Source organism: Leptonotus elevatus, chromosome 11 (genome assembly GCF_054856555.1).
Source record: "Leptonotus elevatus isolate MCC_2025b chromosome 11, RoL_Lele_1.0, whole genome shotgun sequence".
Lineage (NCBI taxonomy): Eukaryota > Metazoa > Chordata > Actinopteri > Syngnathiformes > Syngnathidae > Leptonotus > Leptonotus elevatus.
In genome coordinates this window covers 19,202,014-19,219,924 of record NC_141249.1, presented here as the reverse complement: position 1 = coordinate 19,219,924, position 17,911 = coordinate 19,202,014, and the positions used below count along the sequence as shown (strand labels likewise).

General features: G+C 36.9%; 1 long non-coding RNA gene across 1 annotated transcript in view; it reads left to right on the top strand.

Annotated features, from left to right (window-relative positions):
* Positions 1–14,477, top strand: part of LOC147166342 (uncharacterized) — a 52,902-nt gene extending 38,425 nt beyond the window's left edge. Inside the window, exon 4 of the long non-coding RNA XR_015096432.1 lies at positions 12,529–14,477. This is a non-coding gene — a long non-coding RNA (uncharacterized LOC147166342). The remainder of the gene's footprint in view (positions 1–12,528) is intronic.
* Positions 14,478–17,911: the final 3,434 nt, after the last annotated feature.

The following is a 17,911-nucleotide window of genomic DNA, read 5'->3' as shown; positions in this document are numbered from 1 at the left end:
TATGTGTTATTTTTGTACAGACAAGGTTTGTTTCTGTTTGTGGATTGATGTTTTGCTACTTTTGATATCAAATTATTGTAACTCGGTGACACCCTTAGTAACAAAGGCAGGCAGTCAGTGCTATGTAAAAGGACAGTTAAGGATAAACATTGGCCCGACCTGCACTCGCTGGCGTGAGCGAATGCAATGCGCTTGTCCTCATGGGAAATGTGATCTTCCTTCAGGCATAACATTACCTCTTTTGTCTATATGGCGGCGCCATAACCAACATAAACTGAAAGTTCCTTAGTGTTGCTTTAAACCCTATTCTTACCAATGTAAGAGCCCTCCTCATCTTGCCCAACCACTATATTGTGACTTTCACCAAACTCAACTTCAGTGCTGTTAGCAATGCACACACCTTTGGGTAGAACGCTCTCAAGCTGAATTTTGGAAATGTTTCGATTCTCTCTGAAGTTTTTTTTTTTTTTGCTCATATGAACCAACGAGAGGTCCATTACACCAGTGAATAAACTTTGAAGTGAGACTTTCAACAGAAAGCCCCAAGGCTTGTTCTTGTTCATTAAAGCAAAGGGTCATCTATATTTAATGTTACAACAAGCCCTATCAACAAAGACCCCTTTTGATGTACATTAAAGTGCAGGTAGTTTATCCTTTAATTATAAATGGGAAATGAAGAAAGCCTTCCTTTGATATGCAGCATTGCTACAAAATCAAAATATCAATGTGGTCAGTGTTGAGTGAATGGGCTGTGCATGCGTCTCTCAAGTGCGAGATTAAAGCAGATGTATAATGGCTGACTCGTCTCGCACACTCATTTGTGTTCAAGCATGCAACGTAGAAGAGTTATATAACTCAATAGGTTACCTGAATACTGTAATTTGCCATTGTTTTTGTGACCACTACCATCTTTTGCTCAAAGTCAGCTGGGATAGGATCCATCTTACTGTAGAAAATGGATTATCACTAAAATAAATTTGAATAAAATAATAATAATAAATAGGAATAGACCGATTATCAGTGCTGATAATTGGTATTTTGACAAATATCGGCATCGGCCTTTTTACGAATCCGAAGGCCGATAAATCTGGTATTGGTGAATGCTTGTGAACGTAGTTTTAGTTGAGTTTTTAAAAGGACAGTGTGCAGTAACATTAACTTTTCAGTTATATAGTTATTTAAATTTCCACTTAATAAAAAAAAAAAATGCTAACACTGGGAACTCTCTACACCTTTTATTAAAAAAACAAAAAAAACTTTATGGAACAATTTTCTTGCTTAGTTTTTAATTCAGCTTAACACACGCTGTTGACCATGGAAGCTCCCTGCAATTTTTGTTATAATTTTTAAACAAAGTTGTCAATTCTTTATATGTTTAAAATTAAAAGAAAAAAATTCAGACGGTTATATTTTCTCTTTTACTGCAAATGAACATCGGCTTAAAATATTGGTTATCAGTCTCTTTGACTACTAATAATCGGAAACCCCCCATATCGGTCTATTACTAATAATAAACAATGATCCTAAACAATTGAGATTCCTGTCCTTTTTTTCTTTCTTTTTTTTTTTACAATGGTGAGGTCATTCACCTGCAGCCATTTTAGAGCATTTTGACATTTTCAAGACCAACTGGATGTTGTGTTCAATCCAGTCCAAGGTAATGCAAGGTAAGATACAGACAGCACAGCACTCATTGGCATTCTAAATAGTGTGCGTGTGTATGGAGTGAGGTGGGGTGGGGGCACAAGTACATGATAGTAAACAGGGCCCTTGTGACGGCTAAATAGGATCAGCAGGTGATATACATTTTCAGAATGACATCCTGACACCAAACACAAAGTGGCCTTACTGATGCTTTCAGTTTGGAGCGCAGATGTTGTAGCACAAATTTTGACTCTGGTAGACCTTTTACATTACCGTTTGCTCTCTGTGCGTCAGGGGTATGAAACTAATGAGCATTTGTAATATGAACGACTTACGAAGTCCATTAGAATCTAAACATTCAGTGCCAAGATCGAGTTATGTTGCTTGATATGTTACAATACAATCGAGTTTTTACGAGCATCAATTTAAAGCAGTTGTTCAAAATCTGGAATACTGTAAAACAGAATCAGAATGTAGTATTGCGTAGTACTGCCTTTCTCTTTCCTTCAGCCTGCATTGCTACAGCAACCCGAGCGAAATGAGAATGTTCACATACTTTGTGCGAGATTTCAAGAAAAGCGAGCACAATGTTCAGGAAAACTGTGTAGCGTCTCTCCTTGACCTGCCTCCTCTTGGCTGTTTGTGGTTCAGTGATCATGTCCGTGTCTGCAGATTTTACAAGACTGCCCTCTTCTCTTGGGGAGCAATTTGTGACAGTTGCTGTCTCAGGTGCTGAACTTCCACTGTTGCATTACCAGCCCTCCACTGTGAGCAGCTGCAGGATGTGCGCATTCATAAATGATATATGCTATTTTGCTATATGTCCAATTCAACTGTACTTGTTTAATTGTTGTAATATTTTTAAGACATTTGAGGTCCTGTTAATTTTTCACTGTTGCAATTTGAGTTCTGGAAATTGATTTCCACCCCCCCATTCAAATAATGCTACTGCAAGTCATATTGATGTGATTTTATTAACGTTTTCAATTGCACAGAGCTATTTCAGGCGTGTAATGCAGGGCGGTTTTACCGACAAATAAAAATGCACAGCACACAAATACTGTGACTACTTAAGCACACGGGGAGCACTTTGGTGTATTGATGTCTCACTCTAAAAACAGTTGGGTCAAAAGTAACCCAATTATGGATCAAAAATGGACTGATCCACTTTATTGGTCAATTTGACTTTCAGTGTTGTTTCATACAAAATTATCTTTTTTCTTTTTCTTTTTTTTTTTCTTACCCAAAGTTGGGTCAAAGTGACCCAAGTAGAGGATCTGACCCAACTTTCTGGGTTGTTTTATACAAAATGATCTTTCCTTCTTTTTTTTGGGGGGGGGGGGGGGGCAGAAAGTAGGGTCCATTTTTCTGGGTTGTTTTACACAAAATTACTCTATTTTTTTTTTTAATGCAAAAAAACAGACAAACAAAAAAAGTTGGGTCAAATTAACCCAATGTTTTATTTTATTTTATTTTATAGAAAATGCCTCAATTTTTGACACAAAAGCAGGTCAAACTGACCCAAGTAGATTAACTTTCTGGGTTGTTTTATACAAAATGACCCAGTTTTGACTCAAAGTTGGGTCGAATTGACCCAAATAGATGATCAGTCAATTTTTGACCAAGTAGGGTTATTTTCGACCCAATTGTTTTAGAGTGCTTGCTCAAGGACACAGCAGTAGTGTATCAGTCTGATGTTGTGGGAGGTGAATCGGGGTCCCCACGGTGGCAGGGGACAATCTTAACCACTTGGCCTCGGCTGCCCCCAGGCAAGACAGAAACTACAGTTACTTATTATAAATTCCTACACAATAAAATCGGAATATTGAAAAGCCAGATTCACATTGTCAATGTCCTTTGCTGGAATTCATTTGATAGCTCAACCATATTGCAGCAGCAGCAATTCTGTAAAATCTATTGAACTTCATACATCTGAAGTGCTCTTGCAAAGAATTATAGATCATCAAGCACTTCAGAGACAGCGAGAGCAAGGATACAGACAGACAAAGGCAGCAGAAATCTCGGGAGAACAAAAAAAAGACAAGCTCCTGAATATAAATGATGGACAAGCAGGGATTTTCAACGCAAGATCAACAAAATAAGGAGAAGAAATACAAACAAAAGGATAAACAATAGTAAATTCCCAAAGGACATTACAGCATCCAATTAAACTACGCATAATTAAAGTAATTGTTGAATGATTTAATTAAGATAAATAAATGCACCACTTTCACTCAGCACCCAATATAATTTACTTGCATTAGCAGCATTTAAACTTTACTCTAAAGCTTGTTTTGGGAGTTAACGTTCTCTGAATTGATTAAAAACAGGTCTTCTGACTTCTCCCAAAATGGACATGTTGGCGTCCAGGCGGGTGATCGGCACACAAAATATGTTTATGTGGAAGTGTAGCTAATGCTAGTCCATGTAAAGTTACCTACCAGAACAGTGCAATAAATGTATAATGAAATGATACAAATGAAATGAACAAAGACAGCTGTGGGAAAAACATACAATGCAATCGACAATCGACAATAAACAATCAACATGCAATTTCGAGCATCCTGTACATTACCACTGTGGCACCGAAAGTAAGAGAAACAAAAACAAAGCATTTCTTCACACAAAAGAAGTTGACCTCTTTTCTCTAAGTCACTTTCTCGTCCCTGCAAATTAATTTATCCTTGCCTTGTATTCATTAGTCTTCCATGTGCAGTAGCATTGAATACTTTTATTTGAATTTCATTCATACACCCGTGGGGTGGAGGAAAACCCCATTAGAGTGACAGATAAACTATGTACGCCAAATCAGTTGAAGAAATAATGGGCAAGTAAATTTAATTACAAAGTCAATAGAGAGAGAGGGGGGGGGGGGGGGGTAACTAGCTTAGTCCCAGGAAACGCATAACCAGAAGTCTGACTCCTGATATGGAATGTTGTTACAAAGGCAAGCAGACACAACTCATTACAAAGCATTAGTACAAATGACCAATTAAAATGTCCTCTAACTATTTTAGCATGTTCTCATTTAAACGGTGCATAAAGATTATAGTTTGAGAGTCTCGAGATGAAGCTGCTAAATATATATATTTTTTCATTCCCACTTGTTTGTAGAGATGTCAAAAATAATCGATTATCAAATTAATTCGCAACTATTTCAATAACTGAGTAATCGCTTGGAGCCATTTTTTTATTTATTTAAAATGGTCCAAACCCTCTAATGCCAGCATATCAACAGTAATTTAAGACACTTGTGACATTAAGTCAGTCTTTCATTCCAGCTTTTGATTTACCTTTTAAGTACGAACCGTATCATTATCCTTGTACTTTAGAATCTGACCATTAAACTCAACCTAATACGACTATTGAGCTTCATCTGAAGGTTGTCTCTTCAGTCTGTTTAAAACACGCCTCCAAGGCCTCGCATCTTATTCCGTCTTTGAAACATTAAATGCAACGGTTCATAATGTGAAGAATCTTGCCAGTTTGACTTGTTTCTGTAAATATTTAGTCATTCGCAGACCCGCCAGTCTGTTACGCAAGCGCTTATTTTTTCTACTTCCAAGTACACGTAAGTACCGCTACTAAACTACGCAAACTGTTGTGGGTCGGTCCGAAAGCAATGGTGTCCAGCTGTTTTTCATGGATTCCATACAGAGTGGGGAGTCTCTCTTCTATCTCAGCTGCGTTGCTTATGAGGAAGGAGCAGCCTGCGCAACAGTCAGAGCCCGCAGCATTTAATGAGTCATGTCGTTAAACAAAAATCCATCGTGAGGGTTCACTGGGAGTTTGGTATGAGTCCACTGCAGATGGTTGTCTTCTTTAGTGTTGTTGCTGGAGAGGCTAGCAGATCAGGAGGGTGTGTGTGACCCCAGGAAACATTTATTTATTTATTTTGTAATTTTTTGCCAGTTTTTATTTATTTATTTACTGCCACACCAGAATAAATTGTAATTGCACATCCACTACAGTAGGTGGCAGTGGAGCTTTCATTGTGAAAGTGCACAATTTTTATAGACAAATGATGATACTGTATTGTATAGTCGTGTCCGTTGGGTGGACGTGAAATAATTTCCTGTTTCTGTCTGGGTTGGGGCGAGGCTAACCAAAATGGATGCCGTGGTCAATTAATAATTGACAGACTGTAAGAACGACAAGACAGGGTGTGCAAACAAGCAAAGTCCTCTCTTGAGGCTTTGCCCCCCCCCCCCAAAAAAAATCCAGATTTAAACGCCACTGTTGATTTTTAGCCCTCAAATGCCTCCTGTCTCTTTGGGTGGATCGTTTTAAGGCTGCTCAGGAGTCAGTCATATCACTGTGGTTTGATCTTTGATGATTTGAGCTTTCAGTCTGGCTTCTCCCAAGCAGAAATTCTCTCCAATATATGTTAGCCTGCAAGATCCCTCTTCTCTCTGCTCATTATTCAGTTACCAGGGTAACATGTTGCCCAAAGACAGTACAGCAAACTGAGCGCCGACATTTTGCTGAGGCGAAGGTTTCAATGTTCCATGTCAACAATTACGGCAGGTATCTTCATTAAATCAAAATGGGAGGCAGGTTGGATGAGTCAGCAAAATACTCACTTTCCACTGTGACTTTGTGAACTACAATCAAACATGTAGTTCTTATTTTAAATAATAATAAGTAAGATATATGTACGTAAAATCATATGGAAGATTTTTGAGGGTTCCTAGCAACACATTTGTTGTGTTCACCACTAATTTAGATCCGCTAAGAATCCCACCTCTGACTGCACATTGCAAATGTATCCATGGAGATTATGCATGTATGCCAACTGACTACCATATCAGGCAATGCATTATAATTTCACTGAAATGATTAAATGCATGCTAGCTTTCAGCATTAGATGGTTCAAAACAAATGCCATGATTTCAGTCACGTTAGCTCAGTTGTTAGAGGAATTGCCTTTCACCACGGGGCCACAGAGTGCCTTGGTTCAAACCCCACTTGGACCACATTTTAGTACTTTAGTAATTTATCTTTCAATTTACTTCATAAGGACATGCATTCAAATCTTAGCATTCAGCTAATAGCATTCCCACGCAATTACTGCAGACATTGCACTTTGTCTAGTACCTTTTAAAATACTGAAGCAGATGTTTTAAGTTGAGCATCTATGGGAAGTTGATGGACCGTGTTTTATGCAGTAGCTCCCCCACTGACCTTTTATTTTTGTTGTTTTACCAGGCGAGTAAAATATGAAGACGTTTTGCAGTGCTTTTTACTATTTCTCATTATTGTCAGTCACTGGAACTGTCCCCAAGCAAATCCCTTCAATAGTCTTTCCAATATACAATTTGCAGATTAGCAAACAGCTAATATGAGGGAGTAAAATATTTGAGCTTCACAATAGTCCATCACATTGCATTTCAAATTGTGCATGTCTTTGCATACTCTAGTGCACATTAAATTTGTGGCCTCCTAACATGATTACTTTTGAATAAATATCAACTTGTCCCCGGGTTTAGTTGCTATAAAGTGCAATCATTTTCCATTGCGAATTGCTTTTTTTCCCCCCATAAACTTTTCTATTCTCAATGTTCATGTATTGCATATAGAGATGACAAATATGGACACCATGTGAGGCCACAACCATGAGAGCTTCTCCATCTTAAAAATGTCACTAGCTATTTATTTACTCTGTATCCTTTAAAACATTCAGTTAAACTTTTTAGCGCTTAATGAAAGTAACAACGATTTTTATAAAAGTGAAACGCTAGTGTCGTTCTACAGCTACAATTATGATTGCTTTTTTTTTTTTAATGGCTTAATTTAGGGGCATTGCTAATTATCGCTTTTGCATATTTGTAGGAAAGCAAAACTTGCACTCATACCCTTTTTGATATCTGAGTATCCCCACTTTCCAAATTTTAAATTGCATATACCAACACATAAATATAGCACTTGAGGACCCTGGGGATAAAAGAAGCACAGTTTTGAGCAAATATACTGCTGATGAGCCTCACATGAATAAATGAGCAGGTTTGAACCGACTTGGTTTTGGTCTCAGTTATTCCACAGCATCAATTTAACAGGCCCCAGTTGCAACATCAAACCAGGTCTGGGCTAATTACTATTCACTTTGAATTGTGCTAAATTATACATAGGATTTTATATAACCAAGAACACGGGGGCGACACTAAGTAGCTCTACAAAAACAGGCCTTATTTGTTACCGTGAAATAATTTGTTGCAGCCCCGATTAAAAACACAATCTTACAGGGACCTCCGTCATATGTGACCAAGTGTCATTTTAATGTCCTGAGATGAGGACAAGAGCTTTAAACAATTATGTAATTTTACCCAGAGGCATATTAATGCCATAGTATGTTTGGAAAACATATTGACAAGTTGCGATAGGACACATCAAATAATTGTATTGTCAATTACAATAAAAAATAAACACACACACATTATTGTGTGATATTGCCATTTTTATAAGGACTTGTATATAAGTAAATAATACTGTATGATAAATCTGTAATTGGTAAACGAAGAGTGTGATATATTCACACAACCATATTATTAATTTAATGGCTGAAGTCACGTTGATTGTGGGTCAACGTATTGTCACCCTCTTAAAATAATTGCCTGTCATTTCTTTGCAATTGTTTTTATGCCTTTTTTTTTGTGTTTCCTGAAAAATCTGATGTATATATTTATTTATTTATTTTAAGAAGGTGTCGATATGCATTTCATGTTGGGCACAAAGGTGATTACAATTTATATATAAAAAAAAGGCTTTTAAATTTTAGATCTAATTTGTAATATTGATTAGGGAAAATAGCTCTTTGCGACATGGGCCTCTCTTATACTCTGCTGCCACCATATTAGCATAAGAATATAGCTAAGTATATAAAATAAAAACATGGACCTACCAAAAGAAAGATTAGAGTCTCTTTTTCATCAGGAAAAAAAAGTATATTAGCATTAGAATATACCTAAGTTTCATCATTATTCACAAATTTTAAAACAGTGGGGGAAAGAGCTTTCTGTAACATGGCCCTGGTTGATCTCTTATACTCTGCTACCACCTGCTGGCTGTCTTTGTAATAACTACCATTGCTTCAAGCATTCTCTTAATTTCTAAGGCTGCATTAAAGCCTTCTGAATGCTCTAGCATAAAAAAATATAAATACGTCTTTGGGAGCATGGTAGTATCTAAAATAGAGCGTATTTATACATTTTTGGGAGCAAATGAGTTATTGGAGATTTCTACGAAAGATGTCACATTTATTGCGCATACTAAATCAACCGTCTGCTTGGACGAATGACAACTATCGCCACAAATGTTTACTTATTGCATCATGTTTCAAGTGGGATTAATTTACATTCTAATTTAAAGTCAATAATGTTACTCAAAACAACATATCTGATTTATATCCACCTTCTATCCGGGTCGGATTTGCCTTAGGCAATGTCACATCGCAGGTCAATTCCGATTTTTTTGCCAATATGTGAACTAACTGTGTATGATTTTCCTGCTTTGCTTATAATATAGACAGTCACCTTGTATTGCATGTGCCCCTTTTGCCTCCATGTGAAACTCTTTAAAGGTCACGATGATTTTCTACACAGATTGCATGACAATTGGGCCTCCCTGCTACTAGGCACTTGTGATGTGATTTGATGGCAAACCGGAAATAACAAGGATCTATTTTGGTAATGGAGAGTCATGCCTCCAGCAATGTCATACTGACAACTTGTTTACTACATACACGTCCCTTCTGCAGTCATTTTGTGTTTTCATGTATCAATATAGCATTAATGTGCTTACATGGGGGCTGATTATGATTCCGTAGGAGCATCTCAAAACACAAACTTGAGACTCAAGCCAGACAAAATTCAACAATGTGACTCAAAACAAAATGTTGTTGTTTTTTTTGCATGCCTGATGCTTTAGTCATTTTGTGTAGAGTTGTGCTGTCACAATTGAATATTTTTAGAATTGATTAAGCTTTTGATTATTCAATCGATTAATCAACTAATCTGATTCATTTTAATTTTGCATTGCATCTGATTACTGTTTATTAACCAGTGATTGGTGTTTATTTTGTACTTTGTATACGTATAGTGATGCAAAAACGGGGGATTGATGTTTGACTATGTTACCGGTCAAGTAAAAACAGATGTTTGCAATAGTATTATTTTGGTTAAACACAAAAGATAATCAGTTTTTTTTTCATGAAGGACTAAAGAAATCAGTGAACAATTACTGTTGATATGGTGAAGTTAGAGGATTTGGACAATTTTAAATAAAAAAAAATGGCTCCAAACACACAATCACCTGAAGGCAAAGATAGCATTGTTCAATGTTGATGAAATGAGGTTGTGTGTGTGTGTGTGTGGGGGGGGGGGGGGGGGGGGGAATAACCAACAGTCCAAATAGCCCGAAGATAAAACAAAGCATGTTGATTACAGAAATAGCTTTGGTCGCAGTGAGACCTGTTAAGGGGTTAATAAAGGGGGGAAATAACAACACAAGACCACTATTATAAAGATTGCTACTAATGGGAAAGCAGCAATTTATCTGCAGCCTAGCCTGGGAGTACAAGACTGGCCGAGAGAAATAAGAGTGAAACAACAAAAATAATAGCATCAGATACTTTTCTTTGTTAAAAATAGAAATAAATGGCACCCACATTACTCAAAAAGCAGCCTTTCACTCAAAACCTGCAGAGATAAAAAAATACTGGCAGAACCAGACAAATGTTTAAGTTTATTGAATACATTTGAATGCTCTTGTTTGACGTTAAATATTCAATTAACAGTTTCATATATTGTACATGCAGTCACCAATTTAGCTCAAAGCTGCAAGTTGTCATGGCATGAAAATCCCAATTTTTTCCCACTGTTGTTAGATCAAAAGGAGTCTGTTGTTTGCATGCAAAAGCTTTCAAAACGAGTGGATTTGAATTTGCAAATGTTCATCCTGCTGCAGCAAACTAAAATCGGACTTTAGTAAACCTCCCGGAGCTTGCAGCACGATATTTGCTCTCCCCAAACACATGTGACCTTTCCGTGGCAGCTTGACCAGCTTTCTTCCGACCACAGGGCCAATTTATCGGCCGAGCAAATGCAATTAACTGCAAGAAGACCTCCTATGCCTGCACAAGGCTTCATTTCCTACCAGACATAAACATCGTCCCACCACCATATTCTCACGCTTACCAGTAGATCTTTGAGAAATGCCTTCACTTTTCGCATTGATCTGCCCCACAAGTTTTTCAAAAGATTACTGCATGTCCCTAGATGCTGTATTTCTCTTACCGTCTGCATTAGGGATCGTCCACAAAATACATAATCCAGGATGGTTAATGCAGCACAAATCACCATAAATCAAATAACAGATTTGTTTTTTTAATTCTGACTTATGTAGTAGTTTTATATTGTAGACCTTTTCATACTGCATATCAAACATGTTGATATATCAAAATTGTCCGAAATAGTTACCAGAAATCTATTTAAATGACTTTTCTCATTCCGATTGCTGTAGTAGTTGGCAATGGTAGACCACGATTTACTGCAGAATGAGAACAACAAAAAAAGTCATCAGAATGAGAAAAAGTGTTTTCATTGATTTCTGGTGAATTGTGACAATTTATTTCGCCCTATTTATCCATAATGAGGGATACCAACAAAGTTTGATGTATGCAAACACATTGTATAACATTTTATTGTATATTTAGAACAGATATAAATTTGCGATTTATCGTGAGTTAACTATTGTAGTCATACGATTAATTACAATTAAAAAATGTAATCGCCTGACACTATATATATATATATATATATATATATATATATATATATATATATATATATATATATATATATATATATATATATATATATATATATATATATATATATATAGCAGTGCCCACCCATAAGAAATGTCATGACAACTTCTACTGAAACTCGTAATAATTATTATTTTTTAATTCAGCGGGTGAATTTTACTGCCGAGTCCGACATCTTTTTTTTATGGAGGACCAAAATTACCAAAATTAAAAATAAGTAAATGAATAAATAAATGAATAAAAGTGAGAATTTTTTTTTAATGTGAATTTTATTTTTTTTAAATAATTTTTTATTTTCACTATTATTCATTTATTTTTTAAATTAATGTATTTATTTTTTCAATTTGGCAGTTTTGGTCCTTCATACTTTTTGACCTATTACAGACATTATGTGCCTAAAATCAGGCCATTCAACGATCTAATTAAGTGGACAGACCAAACTGTTACTGATTCCGATATTTTTCTCATACATGCTGACTCTTATTACAGTTAGACTTAGCTAAATAGCAAACAAAAATGATTTACCTCAGCCTAGTGCCAGAGACATTACACATAATAGAATAAATATCACGGTAATTCCGTCCATTTATCCTGCGGTTTTGACAAGTTTGGCTCCCGTATTTTTTTTTGTCTTCTTCCTGCAGTCCCTTGAGTGGCCCACAGTCAGTGCAGCCCTGATAAAATGTGTGATGCTTCTGCAACACACAGATTAATCTTTGCCGCCTTTCCCGGTCCCTGTCTGCCGCCCACAAGCATCCTAGCATCCCTATAAGGCCGACCCACTGACAGCAACATAAGTCATGTGGCTGCATTAAAAACACATTAGGCCAGCAGAAGGATTTAAAGTTTTGCTTATCTGACAAAGAATACCTGCTCCGGAATGAACTGAGTGCTGTTGTCCTCATGCATCACCGTCGCCTCTGTGACAATGTTGTGACTTATGGACTCACTGAATGCACTCACAAGCACTTTTGGCTCGTCCGGGCAATATTAATATATTGAATTTATGAGATCTCAAAATGTTTGTCGCACGTTCTATAATTTCCTGCTTGCTTTTGCAGAGCCAAGGGGGGGGGACGAGATTGAAGGAGGAAGGATGGAGGGGAGCGGCAGCAGAGAACGCAAACAGCAAAATGAGAAAAGAGAAAGAAGCCGGAAACGTGGGGTGAGAAGAGCGAACCTCCTCTGCAGCGGTAATTTGATTTCACGTGGCTCGCAGTGTTCTGCTGTTCAGCGCAAAGGTCATAATGGCAGCCATCTACCAAGCATTATTACACTCCGGGAGAGCAGTGTGATGTGTTCAGGGTGGATGATCACAATTGGCTACAGTAAATTTCCACCTCTGTTATTCATTAGTTATGGACAAAAACTTTGCTTGGCCAACCTGGCACATCTTGGCCACTGATCACACTCCCATGGTGGTACCTCGATATATTCGTCCTCATTGACAATTAGTTCAATCAAAATGTTCAAATTAGGACATTATAGATCTGTAATTTAACATTTTTTGCTCATGGTTATCATACCATCAGAATCTAATATTGGCCCAAGCCCAATCTACACGCATGCATAAATGTATTACATCGGTATCGCTGGTGAGTATAACGTATTTTATTTATACTTCTGAATGTTTTTGTCATGTTATTGGATAAACATTGGTATATTTCAAACTACTGCAAACGACGTACAGTTGTGCCTGACTTATGAGCACAATTGTAAATGTATGAAAGTTAAACATTGCTTAATGACACAAAAATACTACGTATGGACGAGACTAAGTGCAATTTCAGCGGAAATTGCGTGGGAATGTTGAAAACTGAATGCTAATGCTAATACCTTAATGCTAAGATGAATGCTTATGAAGTAAATTGAAAGATAAAATATGTAAAAATGACTAAGTATTTATATAAGTTGTAGTTGAAAGAGAAATGAATAAAAAACACTTGAGTTTGTTTAAATTTATAAGGAAAAGTGTTATCTGAAAGTACCTTCCATTCATTCAGATGGAAAAGTGTAACGAATGATATCCAATGGAAAAATGCACCAAAAAAAAAAAAACATTCAATAGCGCCACCTAGGCATCCAGTACCCTCCATTCATTTGCACTCATTTCTTCATAAGAGAACACCGTAATGCGCAATGCTGATATAAAAAATAACATCTATTCTTAAAGTGCTTTCCCATTTAAACCGAAACTCTGGATTTGGGTCCTCCCTTTAATAAAACAACAACAACTGCTGGTTGCAGACTTTCTGTAACCGCCAAGAGGTATTGACTTTGTGTGTCTGAGTGCTGTTAGCGGTGATTGCAACTGGCATGTTGCTACATAGGCTTTGTTCAAAGATGCCAATTCTTCCGCTTGCTATTTACTCCTCCCAACACAATTCTAATGAGGCTATGATAAACAAACACAACAAGTAGACCGTGTAATTAAGACTATTTAATCCAGCCAGAACTTTAAGCCTCCAAAAGACCTTCTAACGGCACGCACGTAGAAGCAAGCCTACATGCAAACACCTTGATTAGCCTTTAAGCTATTGCTTCATTGTACGCTATAAATGTATTAGCCTTCAGGGATTTCGGTGTCAACGTGCATTGTGGCAGTTGCTATCTGACACACTGGCATAGTGCTGAGCTCAGATACAGATACTGCACTGCAGTATGTAAATACGAACAGACACAGACTTTTGCGTGTACACACTGCATCACAACTGTACGTCGAACAATTTTCTTATCAGTATTCCAAGACACTGATAATACTTGACAGAAGTTGCTGGGGAGAAAAAGTCACACATTTTGAATCAATGCACCAATCGAACGCAAGAAATGAGCATGACGGTGTTCTTGCTGGGTTGACCTAAAACAAAATGACCAACCATTGTTGACCTCCTTCATCAGTTCTCTGTCAATGGCTCCAATTTTCTTCACTGTGCAATCAATTTTCACATATTTTCGTGATGAGCTGTCTGTGTGTTAACTGATTAGAATAAATTGACTTCCTGTTTGTAAATGTGGCCAAGCGGGCTAAAATCTTGGGTGTGATAAATGAGTTGTTAGAATGGGTGAGTTACTGCCTTGATCAATAGCTGAATTCAGCAAGGTTGTTCCTAAAGGAAAAAAACAAATGAGGTACAATTAATTGAAAACATAGTTGCTGCTGTGTGTAAAACTCATTTCATTATGTGTAATTCCCATTACTACTATCGAATCTGTAAATTATTACAAACTCCAAAGCATGAAAAATAAACTGACAACATTCTGTTATCTCGCGTGTAGGGGTGCAACGGTTTCAGATTTTGGTGTACGATTATAGTCTGAGAAAAAAAAAACACGGTTTTACGATTTTTACAGTTATTATTGTAGACATTTAAAAAAAATCACATCAGCATTCTTTGCAAATTTTTATTTTTAATAACAACAAATAACTGAAAGTAAAAAAAGAAAAAAAGTTGCTGCCTTTTAAAACAAATATAGCAGATTAGACAGACTCTTAAAATATGGCCTGGGCACTATGTATAACAAGTGGAAGGTATGTACCCTCTTTTTCTTTCATATTTGAATTTATTTCCATTTCAACCATACTTAAAGGTGAAATGTTCATCCACAGCCTTTAAGGTGGTGATTTGTGCAGTGTATGTGCATGTAGGCATTTTGAAGCCATAATACGTATGCCGAGATACGTATCTTGGGAGTCCCAAAATGGCGGCCCCGCAGGTTCAAGAGTCTCGGCCTATGGCCTCTCCAGTGGGCGGCTGTGGATGGCGGGAATTGCGACCGAAGCCTTTGAGTGTCTAGAAAAGCGATATATAAATCCGACGCATTATTATTATTATTATTATTATTATTATTATTATAAAACGGCTAGCAAATTTCAAGCGAGGATTAGCCTACTTCATATCAACTATCCCTCCATATCAATCGGAGAGGGTTAGTTGCTTATCTTCCTCTCCGCCCCTTCTAGCCACAGGATTACCAGAGAATTGGTGAAGTACAATTTTGAAAAGGTCACAGAAGGATTTGCAGTGCACGTTATTGTTTTTCAAGAGTAATTCACCCTTTTACAAGAGTGTATTTGGGCTGCTCTAGCGCCCGTAGCACTACAATAAAAGGCTTTAAGAGTGTAAAGTCAGCTGCAAATTAGAGCACGCTCGTTCATTATCCTGAAAATGAAGTCTTGAATATGCAGCCAACTTCAAATGTACCTGCAAGTATGCTCTAAATAGGTCATCTCTGCTACAAAGGGCTTGACTCTATTTAAATTTATACAAATTGAAATACAAATATGAATTGATGATTTTCTTCAACAATGCTTCCTGCCGATCTTAAAAGGAAATCAGCTGAACTGAGCACATACATTTTGCATTGTTTATGTTCAAATAATCATTGCATCCATGCAGTTGATTTCTAGTCTGAATATTTTGTTTTTGTTTTGTCTTGGTTCAGTATATTTTTTTGTCACCTTCACAGTTTCCCGCCTCTTAATCACCCCATCAAATCACATCTTGCTTTCTGCAAGTCAGCCTCAGTTTCTAAATAGATGCTTGGCGTGTTATTTGTTGTCAGTTATTTCGTACTTTTATAGTCTTAATTGTGAGCCTTCATGTGCGCTGGCAGTACTAAAACATAATAATATGATGACATTAGGTTGACAGATTGTGTATGCCGTTATTGGTGGTGCTTTTGCAGTTGAATTTCATAGATGCAAATGTGGAAATACGGAAGAAAAAAAACAAGTTATATGCTGACTGCATGTACACAAGTTTAAGGATGACAAGTAAAGTAAGACCCGTTGCAACTGTATTAGGTTCTTCTGGGAACTTTTCCACAAGCTTTGGTAACTTTTTTGGTTTCTGTTTCTTCTTCCACAAGAGTCACCGGTTACCGATGATGTCTTATAGTTGTTATTTTCCAGATTGAATTATGTGGTGTGATGACTCATTTCATTTCATGAACCCTTTCAATGCGTACACCGTCATGGATGTCATGATTGATGTCTGTTATTATTATTTTTAGCTCAAAACCTTTTTCTGTTTGTCTATGGGCTGTTGATTTATGAAGCTGAATTGGTTATATTGAATAGCTTTAAACGTTATTGTCTTACGTTTTCTTTAGGGCTGTACAATTTTGCTTTTATGTTCTACGGTTAGATATAATTGAAAAAGTTATTGCTTCATATTCCAAATTCTGTCAATTGCAATCAGTTTATTGAAATGTTTCCGGTTCCAGTTTGTAATAATAGTTTATCTTTTTAATGCTCTCCTGCTTTAATCGAGTGAGCATTGTGTGTTATGTTTGTATATCTTTGTATCTTTCCAATAACTTTCCTCATGTGAGCTGTTTGGTTTATTAGTTCAATTTGTTGCATTGCTTCTTTGCTTCCTGGGCATGTTGTTTAAGAGATGTGTTCATTATTTAGTGTTTGATCCTTGAAAGGCTCCTTTTCTTTCGGTTCCCTTTTATGGTTTGTGTTGATAAACCTTCAACATAATTGCTTTGTTTCTTGTTTTTCTCCTTGGCAGTCGGTCGCATGACTCAGTATTGCTACAGTTCGGAGGACTCCCTTGAGACTGCAGCAAGTATTGCGCCTGTTGTCTTCAGCCACAGTTTTTTTGTTGCTTGTATACTGTATTGCTGCAGGTTCATCATACTTTCATCCTTTGAGACCAAAGAACCCTTACATTCTCAAAATGGTTGATAACAGTTTTCTGCTGCAGTCTGTCAATGGAAACGTCCTCCTTTAGAAAGTTAAAAGAACATTTAACTCATTTGCTCCCAAAAATGTATAAATATGTTCTATTTTAAATATTACCATGTCTCAAAAACGTATTTATGTTTTTTATTTATTTATATTTTTTATGCTAGAGCATACAGAAGACTTTGATGCAGCTTCTGAACTGAAGAGGGACGCTTAAAGGATGGTAGTTATTACAAAAACGGCCAGCAGGTGGCAGCAGAGTATAAGAGACCAACCAGTGCCATGTTGCAACAAGCTCTTTTTGTCAGTGTTTTCAACAGGTTTGTGAATAAGGATGAAACTTAGCTATATTTTAATGCTAATTGCTGCAAAACGGAAACAGATACAAATATACATTTTTTCCTGATGAAAGAAGAGACTGTAATCTTTCTTTTGGTATGTTCCATGTTTTTAAATCAATAGAACACAATATTCTGTGGGCCTTGTAAAATCTGTCAAAATACAGCAAAACAGCCAGGAGTGAAGGGGGTTGCTTCAGTGAAAATGTTTGGGAGTGAATGAGTTCATGACAACCTCCTCTGTCATTAGGTTCTTCTTCGGACCCGTGCTCTTATAGTTTTTTTTCTCTCTCTCCATTGCACTAATGCTAAAGTTCTGACGATCTTCCACACGAATAACTTTCAGGGTAGGGCCACCAAACCAGTTATAATACCTCTTCCAGGTAAAATTGTTCGTAGAGTGCATCATTC